The 25685-nt window shown below is 43.7% G+C and overlaps 1 protein-coding gene across 1 annotated transcript in view; it reads right to left on the bottom strand.

The window, feature by feature from the left end:
- Positions 1–25685, bottom strand: part of LOC126259853 (facilitated trehalose transporter Tret1-like) — a 118504-nt gene that overhangs the window by 34334 nt on the left and 58485 nt on the right. The window lies entirely within an intron of this gene.

The raw sequence follows: 25685 nt of genomic DNA, 5'->3' as shown, positions 1-25685 counted from the left end.
GACTCACCGGCGTCGGGTTGATGAACTCGTCTGCGAAAATCTTCGGATAACGCAGACGCAGCTCTTAATGCATGGTACATGACGAGAGCGTGTACAGGCCATCATTGCGGAACAGCGGTACAGAAAACAATGTGCACTGTGAATGCCTCGAATTCTCACTCCTGACATAAAACAGATGATACTGCACATATGTCAACAGTTTCTTTTGCTTCTTGAGCATGAGGATAATAACAACGTTGTGAGTTGCGGTGAAACCTGAGTTCATCATGTTGACACCGCAAATAAGAGAGCATCAATGTAGCTCCGCCACGAAGGATCATTGATACACAGTCAGTTGAATACCATGCTATCAGAAGTCAAAACCATCCTCACAGTTCTGCAAGGTTCGCAGGATAGCTTCTGTAAAGTTTGGAAGGTAGAAGACGAGGTACTGGCAGAAGTAAAGATGTGAGGACGGGGCGTGAGTCGTGCTTGGGTAGCTCAGGTGGTAGAGCATTTCCCCGCTAAAGGCAAAGGTCCCGAGTTCGAGTCTCGGTCCGGTTCAAAATGGTTCAAATGGCTCTGAGCACTATGGGACTTAACATCTATGGTCATCAGTCCCCTAGAACTCAGAACTACTTAAACCTAACGAACCTAAGGACATCACACAACACCCAGTCATCACGAGGCAGAGAAAATCCTTGACCCCACCGGGAATCGAACCCAGGAACCCGGGCGCGGGAAGCAAGAACGCTATCGCACGACCACGAGCTGCGGACAGTCTCGGTCCGGCACACAGTTTTAATCTGCCAGAAAGTTTCATATCAGCGCACACTCCGCTGCAGAGTGAAAATCTCATTCTGGAAACATCCCCGCCGGCCGTGGTCACCGAGCGGTTCTAGGCCCTTCTGTCCGGAACCGCGCGACTGCTACGGTCGCAGGTTCGAATCCTGCCTCGGGCATGGATATGTGTGATGTCCTTAGGTTAGTTAGGTTTAAGTAGTTCTAAGTCTATGGGACTGATGACCTCAGATGTTAACTCATATAGTGCTCAGAGCCATTTGGAAACATCCCCCAGGCTGTGGCAAAGCCATGTCTCCACAATATCCTTTTTTTCAGAAGTGTTAGTTCTGCAAGGTTCGCATACCGAAAGTCGACACTCAAGATTAGTTTTTCGAATGAATATGCGAGACCGAAAGCCTACGAAATCGAAAGGTTCCTAGGAGACGAAGTTAAACTTGACTACAACGAACTTACCGGAATACACCTCTCTATAGTGAGTAGTGTCGTTTACGTCTAATTGATTAACGATGCAGTATGTGACAGAATCATCCGAGATAATAAACATGGAATCAAATTTCGTCACTTTCATGGACATGTTGGAGAAGTAACTATTGATCACGCAGGGCTGGGCTTACGAAACATACGTATTTTCGAACTTCCCTTCGAGGTTCCGTCTGACTTGGTCATTGACGCCTTACGCCCATATGGAAGAGTGCTCAGCCACAATGAGGAAAAATGGTGCAACTTCACGACTTACCCCGTTCTCAATGGGGTGCGTCAAATCAGAATAGAACTGACACAACATGTACCCTCGTACTTGTTCATCAGCGGATGTAGAGATATACTCATCTACGATGGACAACGCAAAACATGCTCAGGCTGCGGGAAAGAGGGCCACGTCCGTTCCGAATGTATGCAGCGGAGGATAGTGCAAGTTCCAAATGGCGAACCCGTGCCTCCGTCCACGTTGACGCCGCTGACACTAACGTATGCGGACGCGTTTCGAACGGATCCCATCCCGAAGAATGACCAGCTGCAGAATCCTGACAGTTTACGTCAACCGACTGCAGCGGAGACCGCCTCCAGTGACGAAACGACGCACACTTCTGCCGCTCCGGCACCGACGACGCCCTTAACCGAGCGGAAAGGATCGGTAGGAGAAATGGAAATTGATCCTGCTGTTGTGCCGACAGCTGCTTTCGTCCCTGAGCACCGGTAGTCACTTCCGCACTCGGATACGGAGGCGCACACGCGCAAACAACGATCGCCCTAAGCAACACAAGAAACGATGGCTAGCGCCGTCGGATACCTGCTTACTGCAGTCCACGTCAGACGTACTTGGGTGTAACGTCGATACAGTGCATCCGGATGCGCAACGGGAGGTGTTACCTCCCACACAGCAGTACGACGCGAATCATGCTAGACAGGGGTTGAATACAGACACACCGGACGGAAAGCCGACTGAAGGAGTCCCTCCACCCACCGCAGCAACGCCATCGCCTTCGGTCAGCCAGGCCGGAGAAACACGACGGGAGCTGGACCTCCAGCACAGGAACTGGGCCGACGAATCCGATACTGACCCACAGACCGACGGCGCACCCGCAGTGGCGAGTGCTGCGTCCACCGGATGTTAACCACGCAGAAGATGCAGACTGCCGCACAGACAGCATGTCGCCGAGCAGCAGCACACAAATAAACATAAGCGTTCATGTGCGCTTTACGCACTGAGGAACAGCGGCAGGCATATCGAACAGCCTCTATTAATATTAATACGATCAGAACGCCTGTCAAATTGCAATTATTACGAGACATGTTGCATGCGTCAGACGTCGACATCGTTCTTCTGCAAGAAGCATGTGTTGAGAACTTCCACGACCTCTATGGGCACGATATATACATTACACCTACTACCGACGTAACGGCATAGTAGCCATGGACGTGGTGTATCTGCCATCAGCGCGAGGACTGGCGCTCACAGCGCTGGGAGTACGGGTCGTTAACATTTACGCACCGTCGGGGTCCGACAGACGGCAAGATCGATCCTGATTTTAGGCAGAGGAGATTGCAACACTATTCTTAGGTCGGTATGAACAAGTCTTATTTGGAGGCGACTTCAGCTGCGTGCTCGCACCAAGACATTGTAAGTAGGCTGTTTAGGTTTTTATGTTGGTAACGCCATGTAGCGCTGTATACGAAAATCACTGACTGTGCTGTGTGCAGTCTGTGGCTGGTTTGCATTGTTGGAATTTGCTATTGTAGTGTTGGGCAATTGGCTGTTAACAGCGCGTAGCGTTGCGCAGTTGGAGGTGAGCCGCCAGCAGTGGTGGATGTGGGGAAGAGAGATGGCGGAGTTTTGAGAGCGGACGATCTGGACGTGTGTCCCCTCGACGATCACCAGTGGTGTACGGCCAGTGTAGGAGATCGCTCCCCACACCATGATGCCGGGTGTTGGCCCTGTGTGCCTCGGTCGTATGCAGTCCTGATTGTGGCGCTCACCTGCACGGCGCCAAACACGCATACGACCATCATTGGCACCAAGGCAGAAGCGACTCTCATCGCTGAAGACGACACGTCTCCATTCGTCCCTCCATTCACGCCTGTCGCGACACCACTGGAGGCGGGCTGCACGATGTTGGGGCGTGAGCGGAAGACGGCCTAACGGTGTGCGGGACCGTAGCCCAGCTTCATGGAGACGGTTGCGAATTGTCCTCGCCGATACCCCAGGAGCAACAGTGTCCCTAATTTGCTGGGAAGTGGCGGTGCGGTCCCCTACGGCACTGCGTAGGATCCTACGGTCTTGGCGTGCATCCGTGCGTCGCTGCGGTCCGGTCCCAGGTCGACGGGCACGTGCACCTTCCGCCGACCACTGGCGACAACATCGATGTACTGTGGAGACCTCACGCCCCACGTGTTCAGCAATTCGGCGGTACGTCCACCCGGCCTCCCGCATGCCCACTATACGCCCTCGCTCGAAGTCCGTCAGCTGCACATACGGTTCACGTCCACGCTGTCGCGGCATGCTACCAGTGTTAAAGACTGCGATGGAGCTCCGTATGCCACGGCAAACTGGCTGACACTGACGGCGGCGGTGCACAAATGCTGCGCAGCTAGCGCCATTCGACGGCCAACACCGCGGTTCCTGGTGTGTCCGCTGTGCCGTGCGTGTGATCATTGCTTGTACAGCCTTCTCGCAGTGGCCGGAGCAAGTATGGTGGGTCTGACACACCGGTGACAATGTGTTCTTTTTTATCATTTCCAGGAGTGTATATATATATATATATATATATATATATATATATATATATATATATATATATATATATATATATTAGTTCATGATATCCAATATTACAAATTTACTCTTTCTGATGGACACACGTCCAGATCGTCCGCTCTCAAAACTCCGCCATCTCTCTTCCCCACATCCACCACTGCTGGATGAGTTTGGAACATTATTAAGGTAAATACATTGTTTGTTCTCTATAAAAATATTTCATTTGCTATGACTATCAGTAGTTAGTGCCTTCAGTAGTTGGAATCTTTTATTTAGCTGGCAGTAGTGGCGCTCGCTGTATTACAGTAGTTCGAGTAACGAAGATTTTTGTGCGGTAAGTGATTCATGAAATGTACAGGTTATTGTTAGTCAGGGCCATTATTTTGTAGGGATTATTGAAAGTCAGACTGCGTTGCGCTAAAAATATTGTGTTTCAGTATAGTGACGATCAGAATAAGTAAAGAGAGAAATGTCTGAGTGCGTTCAGTTTTGCTCAGCTGTTTGAAAATCAAATAACGTAAGGGGTTTGTCAGCACAGTAATTCATTAATCTTTGTAAGGGGACGTTTCAAGATCAACACCCACGTTATACTTCATGCCCGAAGCTGCGGCAACTCATACAGGACATGAATCTCATTGATACGTGGGAGACGATACATGGCGACAGACGTGGATACAACTACGTCACGAGTCACTCTGCAAGTCGTCTCGATCGCATTTACGTATCACGTCGTCTCGAACCTGCGATCCTCGATGCGGAATTGTGGCCTGTCGCCTTTTCAGATCACATAGCATATATATGCACGGTCTCCCTGAGTCGTCAACAAGTGTTGAGGAGTCACAGTGTTTGAATACAGCACACCTCAGGGAACCTGAGTGCAGACGCTTAATCGAAGACACTTGGCACGTGTGTGAACGACGCCTCCCGACATATCAGACGACGTTGCAGTGGTGGCTGGAATGCGTTAAGCCTGCATTGCGCCGAGCGTTAATTGCATACGGTAGAGAGTCGATGATGTGGAGGCGACACACGACGGAATTTTATTTCACGATGCTCCGCGAATTTTCTGTACAAGCACCTTCCAGGAGCGTCGTGCCGGTATAAAACGAGCACACGCCCAAATAATTTTCATAACGCGCCGCCGTCTGGAGGGTGTCGCAGTCCGTGCAAGGGCCTTTGAACGAGTCCGTGGAGAATCACCGTCGATGTATCACGTTATCAGAGAAAAGCAACGTAGTCGCAGAACCTTAATACAGACGGTTGCACTGCCAAATGGTCGCCGTATGACAATGAAAAAAGGCATTGCCAACGCTTTTGTGGAACACTACGGTCATCTCTATGAAGAAGCGGAACACGATCAGGCAGCCTTTCAGGAGGCCTGACGAACGCTCTCCGCATGGCTTGACGAGACGGCCGAGCGGGAATTAACAGGTGAAGTCACAGCTGGCGACGTAATGGAAGCGCTTGATAAGGGAGCGTCGCACAAATCGCCGGGGCCCGACGGGTTTCCGTTAGAGTTTTATCGTACATTTAAAGATCTCATGACTCCACGATGGACTGCCATGTACTGCGAATTGATGTCTCCCAACGTGCCTCTTCCACCCTCCTTCGTGGAAGGAATGATCATCCCCATCCACAAATCATCCGGCGTTACAGGGAAACAGGCCTACCGGTCACTGACCCTTCTTAATTGCGACTACAAGACCTACACCAGGATACTTGCAGCACGCTTTAAACGCGTAATACGCCAAGTGATATCATTCGATCAAACCCAGCTAGGAGGAGATAGCAATATACAAACGGCACTCAGCGACTACCGCGATGTTATCGCACTGGCATCAACATGTAGTCTCCGGGGTGCATTGGTATCGATAGACTTCGATCGCGCCTTTCACAGGCTGAGCCATGCTTATCTCACGGAAGTAATGACGCAAATGAAGTTTCCGGAAAGTTTTGTCACCGTCGTTACGAGACTACTCCACGGAGCCGCATCCAAAGTGCTCATTAATGGACGCTTGATGGGGCCCATCAACGTCTGAAGATCGGTCAGACAAGGGTGCCCGCTGTCGACGATATTGTGTGCCATCGCTGTCGAGCAGCTGCTCTTCGGTCTCTGGAATCGACTCGAAGGACTGACCATAAGGCCCAACAAGTTATATGCAGAACATACGCGGATGACCTAGTGTTTTTAGCACGGTTAGGCGACGAGGCAAGAGCGGCCCTGCATTGCATTAATTTGTATTGTATGGCTACGGGAAGTCTCCTGAACATGGCAAAGTCGGGAGCGATGAACATCAGGAGAGGACTCCCGACAGGAAGTGTAGCACCATTACAGCCGATCAACAAGATGAAATGCCTAGGAATTATCTTCACTACAGACGTTCGACGCACGGCGGCACTGAGCTACAGACATCTTCTGCAAACAATTCGCGCGAGTGACCGAAGTCACAGGGTAAGGGTACTGGATATGATACAACGGATCACCTTCGCCAACACTTATCTAGCTTCTCGCATCCCCCACCTGGCACAAGTTCTTCCTATGCCGGTGGTGTTGGCCCGCCGAATCCTGGCGGCACTAGGATATTTTGTGAGCACAGGTCTGCTTTTTAAGGTCGGATACGAAACCCTCACCCTTCGTCGTAGTCACGGAGGTCTTGGACTAATCCTCGTACGCGACCGAGCAGTGGCTATTTATGTAACCACAATGATAAAGATGTGGACACGACACCAGACCAGTCTGACGGGCACCTTGATAGACGAACTCGCTCCATCTTCTCGTTCGGCTCCGGTAGCGGTGTCTCACATCTCACCATCGCTTGCCCATATGCGAACCTTTTTTGTGGAACACAGTTATGTACATATGGAACTACCGACTAGCAGGACGGCAACGGCACGTGATATATATCACATCTTGACTCGACGACGGCCGAATAATGCCGTAGAGCGCCGCCAAACAACAGTTACGTGGTCAGTGGTAAGCGTACAGTGCACCACCCACACCTTCATACGGGAACGCGCGCACTGTGGTATCAGGTGGTAAATGGAAATTACGTGACTCGTTCCAGGTTGCATACAATTCATATGGCGGACAAGCCACTGCGTCCGCAGTGCAATGTTATAGACACAGAGGAGCATCGCGTGATATGTGGGCCTTCGGCGGACGTATGGTGTTTGACAAAAAAAATTATCGCCTTCTCTCTTCGGGTGGGGTCGCAAACAATTGAACCACGAATACTACTTCTCCCAGATATTACATATTATCCCCGAACAAAGACAAACGCAGTGACTTGGATTCGAGGTTAGACTGTGCGTTGTCTTTTCCAAGACGGCAGTAAGAATGTGCTCGACTTTCGGGCCTTACTACAAGAACATCACTCACAGCTTATGAGACATCCGAGATATCGAACATATTACGCTAATTTTTAGGGAGTGCCTTGCTTGATCCCCCACCCAGTTGGGGTGTCCCGGGTAGGAGAATGTAAATATTGCCTATAAGTATCAGAACAAGAAAGGACCAGGGCAGTGGAGAGGATCCACCATCACATGTGAAGACGTACCCGACACCAACACGGTGTATAACGAGATTAGCGAGGTACGCGCCCAAAAGAGGAACGTGGTCCGTTATTGTTTTGTACTGACAAAAGCAGGATATTTTTTCACTATTATGTAAAAAAAAGTCCACTGATTTACGTTTTCCAGAAATATTTTATTTTATAAAGGTCATCGTCTTAAATATTTAAAAAAATGCTAGAAGCAGTTTATGTTTGTTATTATTACACCATCATGTAAAAAAAGTCAACTTATTTACGTTTCCCATAAAAAAAAGTTGGTAGAGCACCTGCCTGCGAAATGCAAAGGTCCCGAGTTCGAGTCTCGGTCCGGCATGCAGTTTTAATCTGCCAGGAAGTTTTATATCAGCGCACACTCCGCTGCAGAGTGAAAATCTCATTCTGGCATATTAAATGGTTTTTATATACTACTGTATTGTATAGTCGGCCATGGATAGCAGCTTTGGTATAAAGACCAACGTTTTCATTATTGGAGAGCACTTCTTTTATTAAATACGAAAAGTTAAACTAATGCACCTAAGTCTTTTCACTATAGTGGTTACTGAATGTCCTTTGCTACACACTTTTGTATCTTGTTACATGCTCCTACAAATAAAAATAGGAACGACTGCATTCTGCATTCATTCTCGAAGCCCGTGCCGTTTCCGGGCACACGACCCAAATATTTCAGTACATATAAGGTTCACACTAAATGAATAAAGGGCAAAAAATAGAGATACCACAATAGCCACCGCGTTATAGACCTTGCAAATGCTAAACTGTTTTATGTATAATGAGTGGTACATTAATACAAAACTGGTTCAGAGACGAGGAATACCAGAAGGAAATCAGAAGCCGGATGCAGAAAAAAAAAGTTTTTACAAAAATTCAGTCTCCATCACCGAGGAACAATAACAAAAATGTTATTTCATTCTTTATACAAAATCACAGTTACACAACTCTTGCATCAGTATCAGAACTCTTTACAGTAACGTAAATAGAAATCATTTTCGATCAAAATCTCACCTTTCCACTCATACAGTCCACTCTTCGGATTATTAAAGTAACTAAATCCATAATTACTTCCTGCTTGTTTACTGCCTTCCACACGCTCCGCACTCTTTTTTGTAGATTGCTTCGTGACTTGATACCCATTAAGCTAGAGTTACAAGAATTTGTGTATTATTCAACGATACATTCCTCTATGTGAGGATTGAGGAATTATTATTTTAAAAATATCTGTTAACGTTCAGTCTCGAGCAGAATGAGACGCTACGAACATGGTTTTACATCTCCCTGAAACTCAGCCTATTGTTAATAGTCCAAATAATGGTCCGGTAATGAATCTGAAAGATACAGAATATCGGAGGAGCAGCCTGCTAGTTTCCTCTGAAAGTACAGCCACTCATAATCCAGTAGCTGTAACAGCTTGTTTGTTTGAAAAATTGCCGAAGCTAACTCTAGTTCCAACGGGAGTACAAAAATTTCATACCGAAACTAAGAACATGGTCATACAGAATGCTGTCAATCAAGTGGAAACCAAAATCCTTTAGAGCAAATGGTGAATGCGCACCTAACTTCCCACAAAGAACTGTCTGAAAGAATTAAACACTTAGATGAATAGCAACAGTTTATTGCTCGGCAAACAGCGGCTCACAATGCATTTATCTAAAATGATACCTCGAGACAAAGTTCACAGAATCCTCAAGGACACAGACGACAAATTCAGCTCTTACCACGAAGACACCAATAGGTGTACTGGTGAGATGCTGAACAATAGAATCCAGGCATAAAATAAATAACATGACTTCACTGACTGTGTAGAACATGAAGTATCAGACGCCTAGCAGTCCGTAAAAAAAGAGATTAAGACATGACACAGATTGGTAGTACAAGAAATTACTTCGCTTAAACAAGAATGACGAATTACAATCACTTGATTCACCATCGGTTGATGCGCAAAGGCTGAACCATGGCCTGCTGCGTAACAATATTACTCGTACAAGCTGGACCCAGCTGACAGACAGAAACTGTGTCTGCTATGTATGGACAAGTATGTAGGCCATAATGATAAAATCATTAATGAAGGAGGCTATTTATACCTACCTGACAAAAAAGTCAATTCAGCCTGTTGGTTCCATAAAAGCTTTTCATGGCATACCACCAATATCCTGGAATGAACAACAACGCACCCGTTTCGTCAGTGGACTTATGCAGGGAGACGTGGCATTATGTATCACAGAATAAGTGGAAGAATGACATACTTACAACGAACTGTAACAATCTATTCTGCCCCAGTTATGGTCCTAAGGCAACCAAGAAAGGCTAAGAAACGAAGTCTTCAACCCTGAGACATACAGCTTGAGACGTAGTAGTCTTGGGGAGTATTTCGAAAAGTACTTTAACAAAACGAAATACTGGGACGAGGTCATATTTGACAGATATGTCCTAAGTATCCCAAGGCTAAACTTCGCGTGTATGTTAGAGAAAAACTTCTCAATGCGCCAGTAGATGACACTGATAGCTTTTTGCCTATCATTGGTAACAGTGGTCTATTTCAGGAGGATGCATGTGGTGCAGTGAGTGCATGCACACAAAATGATAATAATTTTAGCTATTATAGTGGAAAAGACGATAACTATCCTGCTAGATTGGAGAATCGTCGGTGCAGAAGTAGACGTAATGGTCGTTGCACAGTTTTAAAGGTTGTCGCAATAGTTACCGACACTGGAATCACCACAGATCAGATAATCCGGATCAGAGTATGACAATGGTGAAAATGCATCCTGGACCTGAAACTCGTCCTGAAAACGAAATATGTCCTGACCTACGACTGTCAGCACAGTCATACAGGATGGTAGATGCAGCTCTGATACAGTCGATTTCACGTAGTACGGCTATGGCACAGATATCCACGATGCAATGTACTTCAGAGACAATGTTGTACGCAGAACTCCAAACGTAAAGTAGAACCTGCTGTACATGCAGTGCCCGCTATCTTACCTGTAATTGTAATCCTCGGCAAGGGTTCATTTAAGTGCTGAGTTGGTGGGTTTCTTCAGAAGGATTGATAAGCACACTAATGTACCAAAACCCAGTAATCAGATCCAGGTTCTTCAATGTGATTCGACCCAGATCCAAACCAGTGTAATGACAAACACTGTTAAAAATTGAAATACATAAAATGAATTGGGGGCACCCTTTCGTGGCAGTCCACAGTTTGACGACGGAATGTTTAGTAGGAATGGAACTGTTAGGTCAAAAGAACATTAGGGTCGACTCCTGTGTTGGCCAACTACGTTTGAAAGTAGGTCGTGATGACATCATCCCCAATATGATTTGCAGTGATGTGCTTTTGCCAAACAATAGAAATATAGTACACTGGCGATCTTGCAGATAATGAACATGTATAACACACTGGAATCACTTTCCATGTGCCAAGCCATTATTCATAAAGCTAATGAATCTTTTTATCTCAACGATACTCAGGGAAGAAAGTTGACGGATATTTTGCAAGAATTTGAAGTAGAATTCGAAGAACGAACTGAAGTCATGTGTGGATACGAATGTAAGCTCGATGTCTATCTTCACAAAACATATTGTCGTGCTTCCTTAAGAGTTCCCTGTGTCAAGCGGTCAGCTGTTACTTAGAATATCAGGAAAATGCTATCTTGGAAAATTTTGGAATTAAGGGTGTGTGTCCTAATCTGGACGTGAAGATGTTCCACACTTGAAAAGTACGCTGTGTGTAAAATAAAAAGTTGTATACAGAGGTTTCACAATTCATGTTACACTTCTAGACGTTGTAAGAGGACTTAGTAGATCAGGTTTTACATAGGAACCCATGTCCGGAAACATCACGCAATGGCGTTACACGGCACTGAAAGTACATGCGCCAGAGTCTGTAAATGAATGTACATATAGGGTGACACAGTCATGATGTTACAAACTTTCTGGGATGATGGATGAACGGAATCACCCTGTATATATGTGCATTTACAGGAGCCGATGCCTACAACTTCGACGCTCTGTAGCATAGTTGGTTAACGTTTCCGAACAAGGGTTCCTATGTAAAATTTGATCTACTAAGTCCCCTCTACAACCTCCACAAGTGTGTGACTTGAACTGCGGATTTCCATGTGTATTAGGATTAGTGGATGTGTGCACATTTTATGCATGTTGTGAGCTGGTTGCTCCTGCCATTAAATTATATTCATACAGGATTTTAAGTATGTAAATTTTTACACAGTTCCTTGTGTGAAGTTCGAATAGGGAACAGGTTGCACATAAGACACTATACTTTTATGTCTTTTCCTTGACAAATTATCTGTTTATAAGCTACACCATCGCTGTATAAATTTCATTTTCTTGGGTATATGTGTTTATTATTAATTCATATGATTACACAATGTCTGCTTAATTACCACAGCCATAATTCTCAGTTCACTATATCTAAGCCTGATTACTGTTGAAGTCACGCATATAACCAATACATATCCTGTCTTGTTGTGGTAACTGAATACCCTTATTTCCTTTCTGTACCTTCATCTGTACAGTGAACAGTGTTGTGGCTCTTGCAGGCTCTGCAGCACGATTAGATTTAATCAGTTATGTGCCTATTTAATTCAGGAGCACGAATGTTATTTGGATTGCATCACACAGGTTCAAGAACACACGTATGTTGAACAGAGGTACATTGCATTCAAATGTCAATTAGGAAAAGTTAATTTAAGTTCATGAATTTGTAATCCATGAAACTAGTTTTTTTTTCTTTGCTATCCCAATATTTTAATGAATGATGGACCAAGTACTGCGTTACTGAATATTAGTGTGAACAGTATAATGCTAGAATTGTCATCAACAAACACTTCGGTGACTTTTTTATAGACTAAGCTATGAAAGGTAAAGGGTGTTGTAACAGTGAGTGGGTCAATAGTATGTTTATCAATTCAAGAAGGAACAATCTGTATTTACTGAACAAAATTTGAACATATTACCCGTCGAGCAAGCGAAATTCTTACCTGTGAGCTCAATGTTGACTGAGAACTGTATAGGATACGAGCTGCCAGGTATGTGACCCGGTTCTCTGTTGATAGCGAATTGTATTGATTCCGCGAGAGGGCTCTGGAACATCGCGACCTGAGCACCTGTGTGGGTATCAGCTCAATTGTCTTGCGGACTTGTCATTCTCTGACTGCGACATGGCTGTGACGTGGGGACGGTGGGTACCTTGTGCAAGCCACGTGGACTTTCGGTTGCTGCCACCGGGTATCTTCACTGATTACTCGCTCTCATCAGTCTTCTCGAAATGAGCATTGAATGTTTTTATCTTCTAGGAGGGGCCTCTGTTTTGCAACAACACGTTCGAGAATCGCACATGCTAAAAGCGGAGGAATTTGCAGTGAAATGAACTGGTAGTTGCATGAACTGAATAATGACACGATTCCAAAACAGCGTGCATGCAACGACTGAAACACGCTCCAGAAATCAATGTGGGATGCACGACGAGTGTATCAGTTAGGACAGTGTGGTGAACGACGCGAGGGCCTCCCCCAGGCTCATGATCGTATCGTTTGAATCCTAGTTGACTGGAAAACCATGGCCTGTTTACACGAGCCCCTATTGCGGTTGGTAAAAGCTGATGACAGCGTTCGAGGTTGGCGCAGATCCCTCGAAGCCATGGACCCAAGTTATCAACAAGGCACTGTGCAATGTCGTGTTGGCTCCATAATGAAGTTGGCTGTGTTTACGTGAAGTGAACTGTGTCCTCTATTCCCATTCAGCTGATCATTGACTGAAAATGGCTATGTTAGGCAACTTGGAAACCATCTGCAGCCATTCGACAATGGAATTTTGATGGATGATAATGCCCCATATCTCTCGGCCATAGCTGTTTGCGATTGGTTTGAAGAACATTTTTAACACTTCGAGCGAATGATCTGGCCACCCAGACCGCCCGACATGAATATCATCGACCATTTACGGCACATAATCATCAAAATGTCAGTTCGTGCACAAAATCCTATACTAGTGACACTTTGGCAATTATGGACAGGCTTGGAGACAGCATGGCTCAGCGACTTGTTGAGTCCATGCCACATCGATTTGATGCACTCCACCGAGCAGTATAAGTCCCGACACGATATTAGGAGGTATCCCAAGTCTTCATCAACTCAGTGTAGATTTGTTGTTGCAGAACGTAGCAGCAATAAAAATCGAGGGTAAACTGCATTGCTTTTATTTTAACAATACAGACGTTGTAATATCGTGTTTATCCGCTGGTACCAGGCAGTAACTTTAAAAAGAAATTGTTCAAAGGGCTCTAAGCACTATGGGACGTAACATATGAGGTCATCAGTTCCCTAGACTTAGAACTACTTAAACCTAACTAACCTAAGGACATCACACATATCCATGCCCGAGGCAGGATTCGAACCTGCGACCGTAGCAGCCGCGTGGTTCCAGACTAAAGCGCCTATAACCGCTCGGCGAGCAACTTTCAGTTAAAATGTCCTCCCCTGCACCGGAATTACAGAAACTGTACTAGTACAGGCTGTCGCTCAGAAACGTCAACATATGGTAGTCTGGGTTTGGCTGTGAGTCGTGCACTGTTGGCCAATACGATTAAGGCGGCCACCCTCGTATGTAGAAAACCGGGTTCGAGTTTCTCTCCGGCACAAATTTTAACTGTCGTTATTCCCTTGTACAGGCAATGGTTGTTCGCATTCGCAATTGCCAATACAATTCCACGTTTTCGTAACGGATGTATATTTGTGTGTGTATGTTACTGTGTGTGTGTGTGTGTGTGTGTGTGTGTGTGTAGCAACCTTTTGCATTAATAGAGTTACATTTCTCTCACGATGGTGTTTTGTGATATGCAGTGGAACAACACAGAATTGTTTGACGTCTCTCTTATCACCTATGACTATGGATTCATCATATGAATACTGGATGCTGTAGAAATTGACAGGGACGTCTTCATTTTGTTTTTCGGGAAGGTGAACATGATTGAGCTCAGCAGGAAACGTTATGTAGACAACTTCTAATTTCTTTGCATATTATTTATAGACGTCAATCTTGATCACATGTATTGTAGAATTCACGTAACTGGTTTTGGCTTACTCCCACATGAGATAATGGCAGTAGGCCGAAACTGCTAACTTGAGTTGTATAATGTACGTGATCAAGATGGATATTTATAAATGAAGTGCTGAACATGGTCAAGGACTCATTTTCAGACTTTATGTCTTCACTGGACAAAATTGTCTGCAATTACAATATATTTAGACACACTGTGTGCATTCTAATTTACAAGATATATTGAGATGACGAAAGTCATGGGATACATATTAATACATTGTTGGACCTCCTTTTGCCCGGTGTAGTATAGCAACTCTAAGTGCTATGGCATCAAAAAATTACTGGAAGTTATCTGCGGAAATATTGAGCCATGCTGCCTGTTTAGCCGTCCATAATAACTATGAAAGTGTTGCTCGTGAAGTATTGTGTGCAGAAACTGACCTGTCCATTATGCCTCATAAGTGTTCGATGGGATTCATGTCGGATGATCTGGATAGCCAAATCATTCGCTTGAATTGTCCATAATATTATTCAACCCAATAATGAACAATTGTAGCCCTGTGACATGGTACACTGTCATCCATAAAAATTCTATCTTTGTTTGGAACTTGAGGTCCATGAAGTACTGAAAATGGTCTCCAAGTAGTAGAACATAACCATTTACACACAATGATCGGTTCATTTGGAACAGAGGGCCCAATTCATTCCATGGAAACACAGCCCACTCCATTACCAAGGTGCCGCCAACTTGTACAGCTCCTAATTGACAACTAGGGTCCATGATCCCGTGGGGTCTGCGATACAACCCCACAATACCATTTGTTATCAACCATGGACCTTGCCGTTGGTGGGGAGGCTTGCGTGCCTCAACGACACAGATAGTCGTACCGTAGATGCAACCACAACGGAGGGGTATCTGTTGAGAGGACAGACAAACGTGTGGTTCCTGAAGAGGGGCAGCAGCCTTTTCAGTAGTTGCAGGGGCAACAGTCTGGATGATTGACTAATCTGACCCTGTAACACTAACCAAAACAGCCTTACTGTGCTGGTACTGCGAACGGCTGAAAGCAAGGGGAAACTACAGCCGTAATTGTTCCCGAGGGCATGCAGCTTTACTGTATGATTAAATGTTGATGGCGTCCTCTTGGGTAAAATGTTCTGGAGGTAAAATAGTCCCCCATTCGGATCTCCGAGCGGGGACTACTCTGGAGGACGTCGTTATCAGGAGAAAGAAAACTGGCGTTCTACGGATCGAAGCGTGGAATGTCAGATCCCTTATTCGGGCAGGTAGGTTAGAAAATTTAAAAAGGGAAATGAATAGGTTAAAGTTAGATATAGTAGGAATTAGTGAAGTTCGGTGGCAGGAGAAACAAGAATTTTGGTCAGGCGAATACAGGGTTATAAATACAAAACAAAATAGGTGTAATGCAGGAGTAGGTTTAATAATGAATAGGAAAATAGGAGTGCGGGTAAGCTACTACAAACATCATAGTGAACGCATTATTGCGGCCAAGATAGACTCAAAGCCCACGCCTACTACAGTAGTACAAGTTTATATGCCAACTAGCTCTGCAGATGATGAAGAAATTGATGAAATGAGATAAAAGAAATTATTCAGGGAGTGAAGGGAGACGAAAATTTAATAGTCTTGGGTGACTGGAATTCGTCAGTAGGAAAAGGAAGAGAAGGAAACATAGTAGGTGACTATGGATTGGGGCTAAGAAATGAAAGAGGAAGCCGCCTGGTAGATTTTTGCACAGAGCATAACTTAATCGTAGCTAGCACTTGGTTCAAGAATCATGACAGAAGGTTGTATACATGGAAGAACCCTGGAGATACTAGAAGGTTTCAGATAGATTATATAATGGTAAGACAGAGATTTAGGAACCAGGTTTTAAATTGTAAGACATTTCCAGGGGCAGATGTGGACTCTGACCACAATCTATTGGTTATGAACTGTAGATTAAAACTGAAGAAACTGCAAAAAGGTGATAATTTAAGGAGATGGGACCTGGATAAACTGACTAAACCAGAGGTTGTTCAGAGTTTCAGGGAGAGAATAAAGGAACAATTGACAGGAATGGGGAAAGAAATACAGTACACGAAGAATGGGTAGCTTTGAGGATTGAAATAGTGAAGGCAGCAGAGGATCAAGTAGGTAAAAAGACGAGGGCTAGCCGAAATCCTTGGGTAACAGAAGATATACTGAGTTTAATTGACGAAAGGAGAAAATACATAAATGCAGTAAATGAAGTAGGCAAAAAAGAATACAAACGTCTCAAAAATGATATCAACAGGAAGTGCGAAATGGCTAAGCAGGGATGGCTACAGGACAAATGTAAGGATGTAGAGGCTTATCTCACGAGGGGTAAGATAGATACTGCCTACAGGAAAATTAAAGAGAACTATGGAGAAAAGAGAACCACTTGCATGAATATCAAGAGCTCATATCGAAACCCAGTTCTAAGCAAAGAAGGGAAAGCAGAAAGGTGGAAGGAGTATAAAGAGGGTCTATACGGGGGCGATGTTCTTGAGGACAATATTATGGAAATGGAAGAGGATGTAGATGAAGATGAAATGGGAGATATGATACTGCGTGAAGAGTTTGACAGAGCACTGAAAGACCTAAGCCGAAACAAGTCCCCGGGAGTAGACATCATTCCATTAGGACTACTGACAGCCTTGGGAGAACCAGTCCGGACAAAACTCTACCATCTACTGAGCAAGATGTATGAGACAGTCGAAAGTCCCTCAGACTTCAAGAAGAATATAATAATTCCAATGCCAAAGAAAGCAGGTGTTGACAGATGTGAAAATTACCGAACTATCAGTTTAATAAGTCACAGCTGCAAAATACTAACGAGAATTCTTTACAGACGAATGGAAAAACTGGTAGAAGCCGACTTCGGGGAAGATCAGTTTGGATTCCGTAGAAATGTTGGAACACGTGAGGCAATACTGACCCTACGACTTATCTTAGAAGAAAGATTAAGGAAAGGCAAACCTACGTTTCTAGCATTTGTAGACTTAGAGAAAGCTTTTGACAATGTTGACTGCAATACTCTCTTTCAAATTCTGAAGGTGGCAGGGGTAAAATACAGGGAGCGAAAGGCTATTTACAATTTGTACAGAAAGCAGATGGCAGTTATAAGAGTCGAGGGACATGAAAGGGAAGCAGTAGTTGGGAAGGGAGTGAGACAGGATTGTAGCCTGTCCCCCATGTTATTCAATCTGTATATTGAGCAAGGAGTGATGGAAACAAAAGAAAAGTTCGGAGTAGGTATTAAAATCCATGGAGAAGAAATAAAAACTTTGAGGTTCGCCGATGATATTGTAATTCTGTCAGAGACAGAGAAGGACTTGTAAGAGCAATTGAACGGAATGGACAGTGTCTTGAAAGGAGGCTATAAGATGAACATCAACAAAAGCAAAACGAGGATAATGGAATGTAGTCGAATTAAGTCGTGTGATGCTGAGGGAATTAGATTAGGAAATGAGACACTTAAAGTAGTAAAGGAGTTTTGCTATTTGTGGAGCAAAATAACTTATGATGGTCGAAGTAGAGAGGATATAAAATTTAGAGTGGCATTGGCAATGAAATTAGAGAAATTTGTTAACATCGAGTATTGATTTGTCAGGAACTAGTTTCTGAAAGTATTTATATGTAGTGTAGCCATGTATGGAAGTGAAACATGGACGATAACTAGTTTAGACAAGAAGAGAATAGAAGCGTTTGAAATGTGGTGCTACAGAAGAATGCTGAAGATTAGATCGGTAGATCACATAGCTGATGAGGAGGTACTGAATAGAGTTGGGGAGAAGAGGAGGTTGTGGCCCAACTTGACTAGAAGAGGGGATCGGTTGGTAGGACACGTTCTGAGGCATCAAGGGATCACCAATTTAGCATTGGAGGGCAGCGTGGGGGGTGAAAATCGTAGAGGGAGTCCAAGAGATGAATACGCTAAGCAGATTCAGAAGGATGTAGGCTGCAATAGGTACTGCGAGATGAGGAAGCTTGCACAGGATAGAGTAGCATGGAGAGCTGCATCAAACCAGTCTCAGGACTGAAGACCACAACAACAACAACATCTGAAATCGGGACGTATGTAATCAAGCCGCGGATTCCCAGTCGTCTGCTATAATAGATATCAAAGGCAGATTTCGCCGCACTGTCCTAACGGACACGTTCGTCGTACGTCCTATGTTGATTTCAGAGGTTATTTCACGCGAATGTTGCTTGTCTGTTGGTACTGACAACTCTACGTAAACGCCGCTGCTCTCGGTCGTTAAGTAAAGGCCCGCGGTCACTGAATTCTCCGTGGTGAAAGGTAATGCCTGAAATTTGGTTCTCTCGGCTCACTCTTGACGCTGTTGCTCATAAGCTCTTAACGTAGAATTCAATAACAACTTCCGAAATGCCGTGTCCCATGCGTCTAGCTCCAACTACCATTCCGCCTTCAAAGTCTGTTAACTCCCGTCCTGCCGCTATAATCACATCGGAATGCTTTCCACGTGAATCACCTCAGTACAGTTGACAGCTCCGCGATGCACCGCCCTCTTATACGTCGTGTACGCGGTACTGCCGCCATCTGCATACGTGCATATCGCTACCCCATGACATTTGTCACCTCAGTATGTAAACCTACTAGAACAGACCAGTTAAACTAGCGTTATCGTATGACTTAACGTTATCTACTGCTGTTTTATCTGCTGTCATTTTGGACTGTTTCATCTATACTCCCGCGTAAAACTGCTGGTTTTCATTAACGTTAATATGTAATTGAAGCATTTCCTTCAACGCCCAGGCAGAATATCTGTTTTAAAATGTTTCAGTATCCGTAACTGCTTATCAGTGACATTAGTTGAGTACCAAACATTACTGGTTTTGGTCAGTATTATACTTGCAAGTATTCTATTGAGACACATCTGTTTTTCTTTGTCTGCTTGGGGAAACAACAGAAACCTGCAGACCAGAAAAACATTAAGAAGTTTCTTATTTACACGAATTTTGCTATCGAAAATGTGAAATCAGCATCCAAGAAATGTCTAGGCTCCTTGCACCAGAGCCTGTTATCTATCACACCATTACCTATACGACTTATAAATTTAGACTCGACAGCAACCAATTCGCGGATCATCTAATTTAACGTGTTTTAATGCCAGTGCACCCATTTTAACACTATTATTAGGTAGGTTGACAAAATTCAGCCACGCAAGGTAGTCTCCTTCTTCTCCTTCTTCCACAACTGCAGATTCTCTGCTGCTTCTGGTTGTGCTACTAGGAGATCTAACGTTGGTAGAACAGGGGGAGGTGGCTACTAGACCACAGGTTCTCTGCTGCTGTTCCCAGTTTCTGTAGCACTGAAAGATATAAAACGTCTGAGTTGTAGTCGTAGAAATGAAACGTAACAAATGTGTCAATGATACACTGCATAAGCAGAAGAAGGCGTACATTCATTTGCAGGCAGTTGTCACACGTGTCGACTTTCCAACTAAGGACTCTGCTCTCACACCAGCTGCTTGCAGAATCTGCAACAATGAACAACGAACTTGACTAATGAGCAAAATATATATTAGGAAAAATAAAATAAGCAAGTTTCATGAGTTGTCAGATTAGTAATAGTTACATACATGTACTTGTCAGACTTACATTTCTTTGTTGCACAGGAGCTAAGACAGTGGCGAAAGGTACGACGATGATGATGGCCCGTTAATTAGTGTGGCACTTCCTTGTTGCAAAGATCAGATTTACAATTTACTTAATGCTGTGGAATGTGTCAACAGAACAAACATAGAACGCTTATATAAAAGTTAAAACATGTGTAAAAGTACTACTTCTATGACTAAATGCTGATCATTTACAGTTTTCTCATGTCTAACTCTTTCTATCCAAAAATTCGCCTATGGTATATAAATTGTTGTTAACGAGAAACCTCTTTAATCTAAGTTTAAAACGCTTCTGCTATCTGCTAAACATTGTATTTCCACGGGTACATTGTCAAAAAGCTTCAAAGCTAGATATTTCATCCATTTTTGTGCCAAAGATTCATTGAAGAATAACGTAGATAATTTTCCCTCCCAGTGATAGACGATCTGTTATAATTGCTACTCTCAAACTCAGATGCTCTGTTCATAACAAATTTCATAAGCAAATAAATGTGCTGTGAGCTTGTACTTCGTTTTCCCAGCTACTGAAAGAGATACATGCAAGATGTGACCTTGTGAATCTTACACATACTTCTAATTACCGTCTTTTCTGCAGTGAATACTTTTTGATTAAGCAAGGAGTTACCCCAGAATATTACCCAATGAATGACATAGGCACAATATGTTAACTTTCTGACATCCATATCACCGAACTTTTGAATTATACTTACGGCAAAAGTAAAATATATTAGCAAGTCTACCATATGGTATTTCCAATTTAAATTTACATCAGTACGCACATCTAATAACTTACAGTTATCTACTCTGCTTATTACTTCCTGTTCATACACTAGGTCAATAGGAGATGGTATGTTTTCGACAGAAGAAACTAAATAAACTGGGTTTTCTCAAAGCTGAAAGCTAGGCCATTTGTATAAAGCCATTCAGTGACTTCTGATGAATCTTCTTTGCTCAGATTCACAATATGCGTGTATCATCCTCAAATACGACTAATCCTGCCATCTGATTCAAATAAAATGGCGTATCATTAACATAAAGCACATCAAGAGATTGTGGTCATATGTAAAGGACACCAGTGGCAAGACACAATCAGTAACTTCACTGATACATGATAATGGTGATGTTATTGATGAGAACGCCACTAAAGCAAAGTTCCTAAACAGAGTTTTCAGAAATTCCTTTACAAAAGAAGTGATGAGTAACTTAGAAGTATATACCCTTGTTGAAGCAAAACAGCTTAAAATACTTGAGAAATGTAAAGCTTCTGGTTCAGACTGTATACCTCTCAGGTTGGTTTCATAGTGTGCTGATACAATAGCTCCATACTTAGCGATCATGTAAAACTGCTCGTTCGTTGAAAGATCCGTACCCAGAGACTGGGAAGCTCCGAAAATCGCACAGAAACCCAAGAAAGGAAATAGGAATGATCCACTAAATTGTAGACCCACATCATTAATCTCGTTCTACGGCACGATTTTGGAACATATATTATACTCGAACATTAAGAATCATATCGAAGAAAACGATTTATTGACAAATACCCAACACGGATTCAGAAAATATCATGCTGGTGAATCGCAACCAACTCTTTATTCGCACGAAGTAATGAATGCTATAGACCGAGGAGGTGAAACTGACGCCGTATTTTTGGATTTCCAGAAGGCTTTTGACACTATTAATGACAAGGGCCCTCTAATTAAATTATGTGCCTGTGAAATGCCGTCTCAGTTGCGTGACTGGACTCGTGATTTACTGTCGGAAAGGTCACAGTTCGTAATAAATGACGGAAAGTCATCGCCAAGGAAGTGTTATATGCCCACTGTTGTTCCTGATCTACATAAACGATTTAGGAGACAATCTCAGATTGTGTGTAGATCATGCTGTCATTTACCGTCATGTAATGAAATCAGATGATCAAAACGAATCACAAACAGATTTGGACCAGATATGGTAAAAAAAGTAGCATTTGACTCAAAATCTTGAAACATGTGAAGTCATTCACACGAACACTACAGTTGCACGATAAATCGCACAAATCAAAAGACTGTAAACTCAAGAACTAAAGGGTTAAAATTACAAATAAATTAATTTGGAACGATTGCATAGATAACGTTGTGGGGAAAGCAAACGAAAGACGGTGATTAATTGGCAGAACGCTTAACAAACGTAACAGGTTTACTAAAGAGACTGCTAGCAGTACGCTTGTCCCCCCCCCCCCTGGAGTATTACTGTGCGGTGTTGGATCCGCATTAGACAGGACTGACGAAGGACATCGCAAAATTTCAGAGAAGAGTGGATCGTTCTGTACTATCGCTGATGTGATACACGAATTGGGGTGGCAGTCATAAAAACAAAGGCTTTTTTCACTGCGGTAGGACATTATCATGAATTTTCAATCACTAACTTTCTCCTCGGCAAGTGAAAATATTATTTTGACGCCCAACTGCATAGGGAGAAATGATCGTCATAATAAAATAAGAGAAATCAGAGCTCGGACGGAAAGGTTTAAGTGTTAGGCTTCTCGCACGCTGTTCGACAGTGGAATGGTAGAGAAGTATGAACCGTCTGCCCTTCGTGAATTGCAGAGTGATCATGTAGATGTAGATGAAGAGTAGTTGGCCAGTGGTCGGTCGGCCGCTCTGACCGAGCGGTTCAAGGCGCTTCAGTCCGGAACCACGCGGCTGCTACGGTCTCAGGTTCGAATACTGCCTCGGGCATGGATGTGTGTGATGTACTTAAGTTAGGTTTAAGTAGTTCTATGTCTAGGAGACTGATGACCTCTGATGTTATGTCCCATAATGCTTAGAACCATTTGAACTGTTTTTAAGGCAAAGGTAGAACCCTGTGAGACCACCATTGTAACTTTTCCCAATGCAGATGAGGTGGTGTCCCTCACCACGATACTCGAACAGCCTGCGGTACCATTCTGCATTCTGTTTCTTAAATAAGAAGTAAACATGGCATTTAACGAAATATGTATTCCATAATCACTTAACTTCTCTGAGAGAATAAGATAACTCACATAATTAAAAGCCTTCGATAAGCCACGGAAGTTCCCAGTTGGTGATATTTCACCATTTAAAGATTTATCATGTTCTCAGTAAATGTGTAAATAGCTGAATCAATAGAATCGCCGTTTTTTAAATCCAAATTGTGATAGGCGAGCTATTCTATTACTACACTTATGGCTGGCAACCAGTGGCGGCTTGCTTATAGACACTGTGGAACTCTAACACCCTCTGTTAACGATAAAATTTAACAATGGGTCCTTTTTATTTAAATTCTTTCTTTATACTTGTACAGTATGTAATGATTAAGCAGCAGCCATCGCCAATTTTATGTACAAAATGCAAAAATATTTTTATGGAACTGTGCACTTCACAGTTCCAGTAGCGTGGTGTTTGGTTGCTGCGCGCATACGGTCGAAGGAATTTGTTCGCGAGGCTGCGACGCTGTGACGACGCTGTGATGACGCTAGCGTGCTGACTGCCGACGGTTTCTTTTCTTTACTCTGCGTGCGTTGTGCTTAAAAACCGTGTACCATATTCCTCAAAATTATAAAGTGTGAATGGCTATTACTCGCTGAGGAGTACGATTATCTTCTTCGAAACTCAGTTTCAATAGGGTCTTCACTGACTGTAGAGGCCAATCCCAGAGTTGCAGATTTTTCCACATCGTTGACACACGTCTGATCTGGTGGGGATTGGCTGCGTAGCGTTACTTATCTTCAGGAGTTGTCGCTATTTCCTTCCATTGCGCTTGTCAGTTTCTGTTTTCCGCTTCAGATGCCCGAAGCGCTGAATAGCTTACCAAACACTGCAGCACTATACTGGACGGTTAAGTGCAGTAGTTTCCCAATGATGAGTTTCAATTTGACGTCTTTCCATGCTGTCCTTTACTAAATCCTTGTATCGTCTCTGTGGTCTTACAAGTTTTCCTTGGCCATCTGTTAGCTGGGACTACACATTATTTCGTTTTGGTAGGCATGATTCGGGCATCCGAACAACGTGGCCCGTCAACGGAGGTGGTGCTTGATGATCGTGGATTCAATGTTACTAGAGTTTGCTTCTTCTAGAACACTAATCGTAGTGCGCCGATCTTGCCATCTCACCTTTAGAATTCTTCTCAGGCAGCGCTGATGGTACTTTTACAGACATCGTATGTGGTCCCTGTAAGTAATACATGCTTCGCAAGCTTATATGAGAGATAGTGTAATAGTAGCATGGTTTACATACAGCTTGGCCTTAAAGCTGATGATATGGTTGTCCATTGCCCTTATGCGAAGATGACCAAAAGTTGTACTAGCACATTTAAGGCGATATTGCATTTCAGCATTAATATCTGAATTTGCTGAAAGATGGCTGCCATGGTATGTGAAGTGTTCTATGTTCTGCAGAACTTTGTCTCGGACTTCGGTTCCTGGGGGTATGGCGGTAGAGTTGGGTGTAGTTGCATGTAGGATCTGCGTCTTATGGATGTTAAGGCTTAGATTAATGCGTCATCAAATGATTTAGCATAGATTGTAGGTCTTCTTCTGAGTTGCAAGAACGACATTATGATCTCCATATTGAATGCAATGACGATTCTAGTGGATACTATACTCTAGGCCAGTACCCTGCTTACAAGGGAACCTCCCCATCGCACCCCCCTCAGATTTAGTTATAAATTGACACAGTGGATAGGCCTTGAAAAACTGAACACAGATCAATCGAGAAAACAGGAAGAAGTTGTGTGGAACTATGAAAAAATAAGCAAATTATACAAACTGAGTAGTCCAAGTGTAAGATATGCAACATCAAGGCCTGTGTAAGCTGAGGAGCGCCGTGGTCCCGTGGTCCCGTGGTGAGAGTGAGTAACTGCGGAACGAGAGGTCCTTGGTTCGAGTCCTCCCTCGAGTAAAAATTTTACTTACTTTATTTTCGCAAAGTTACGATCTGACCGTTCATTCATTGACGTCTCTGTTCACTGTAATAAGTTTAGTGTCTGTGCTTTGCGACCGCACCGCAAAACCGTGCGATTAGTAGACGAAAGGACGTGCCTCTCCAATAGGAACCGAAAACATTTGATCGCAAATTCATTGGTCAACCGATTCCTCCACAGGAAAACACGTCTGAAATATTCTATACGACACTGGTGACGGCATGTGCTTCACATTACAGGAATATGTTGTCGACCCACCTAACTTGCACACTTGGCGAATGGGTAAAAAGTTTCTTCTACCTTGCCCGATTTAGGTTTTCTTGTGGATGTGATAATCACTCCCAAAAAAGTGATGAAAACATAAGAGTTTGTCACATAAACGGCAACAAATGAATGCAAGTTTCACAGTCGCACAGTTTTCCCTGTGCTCTGTC

This window comes from Schistocerca nitens, chromosome 5 (assembly GCF_023898315.1).
Source record: "Schistocerca nitens isolate TAMUIC-IGC-003100 chromosome 5, iqSchNite1.1, whole genome shotgun sequence".
NCBI classification, from domain to species: domain Eukaryota; kingdom Metazoa; phylum Arthropoda; class Insecta; order Orthoptera; family Acrididae; genus Schistocerca; species Schistocerca nitens.
This window is presented reverse-complemented; position numbering and strand designations above follow the sequence as displayed.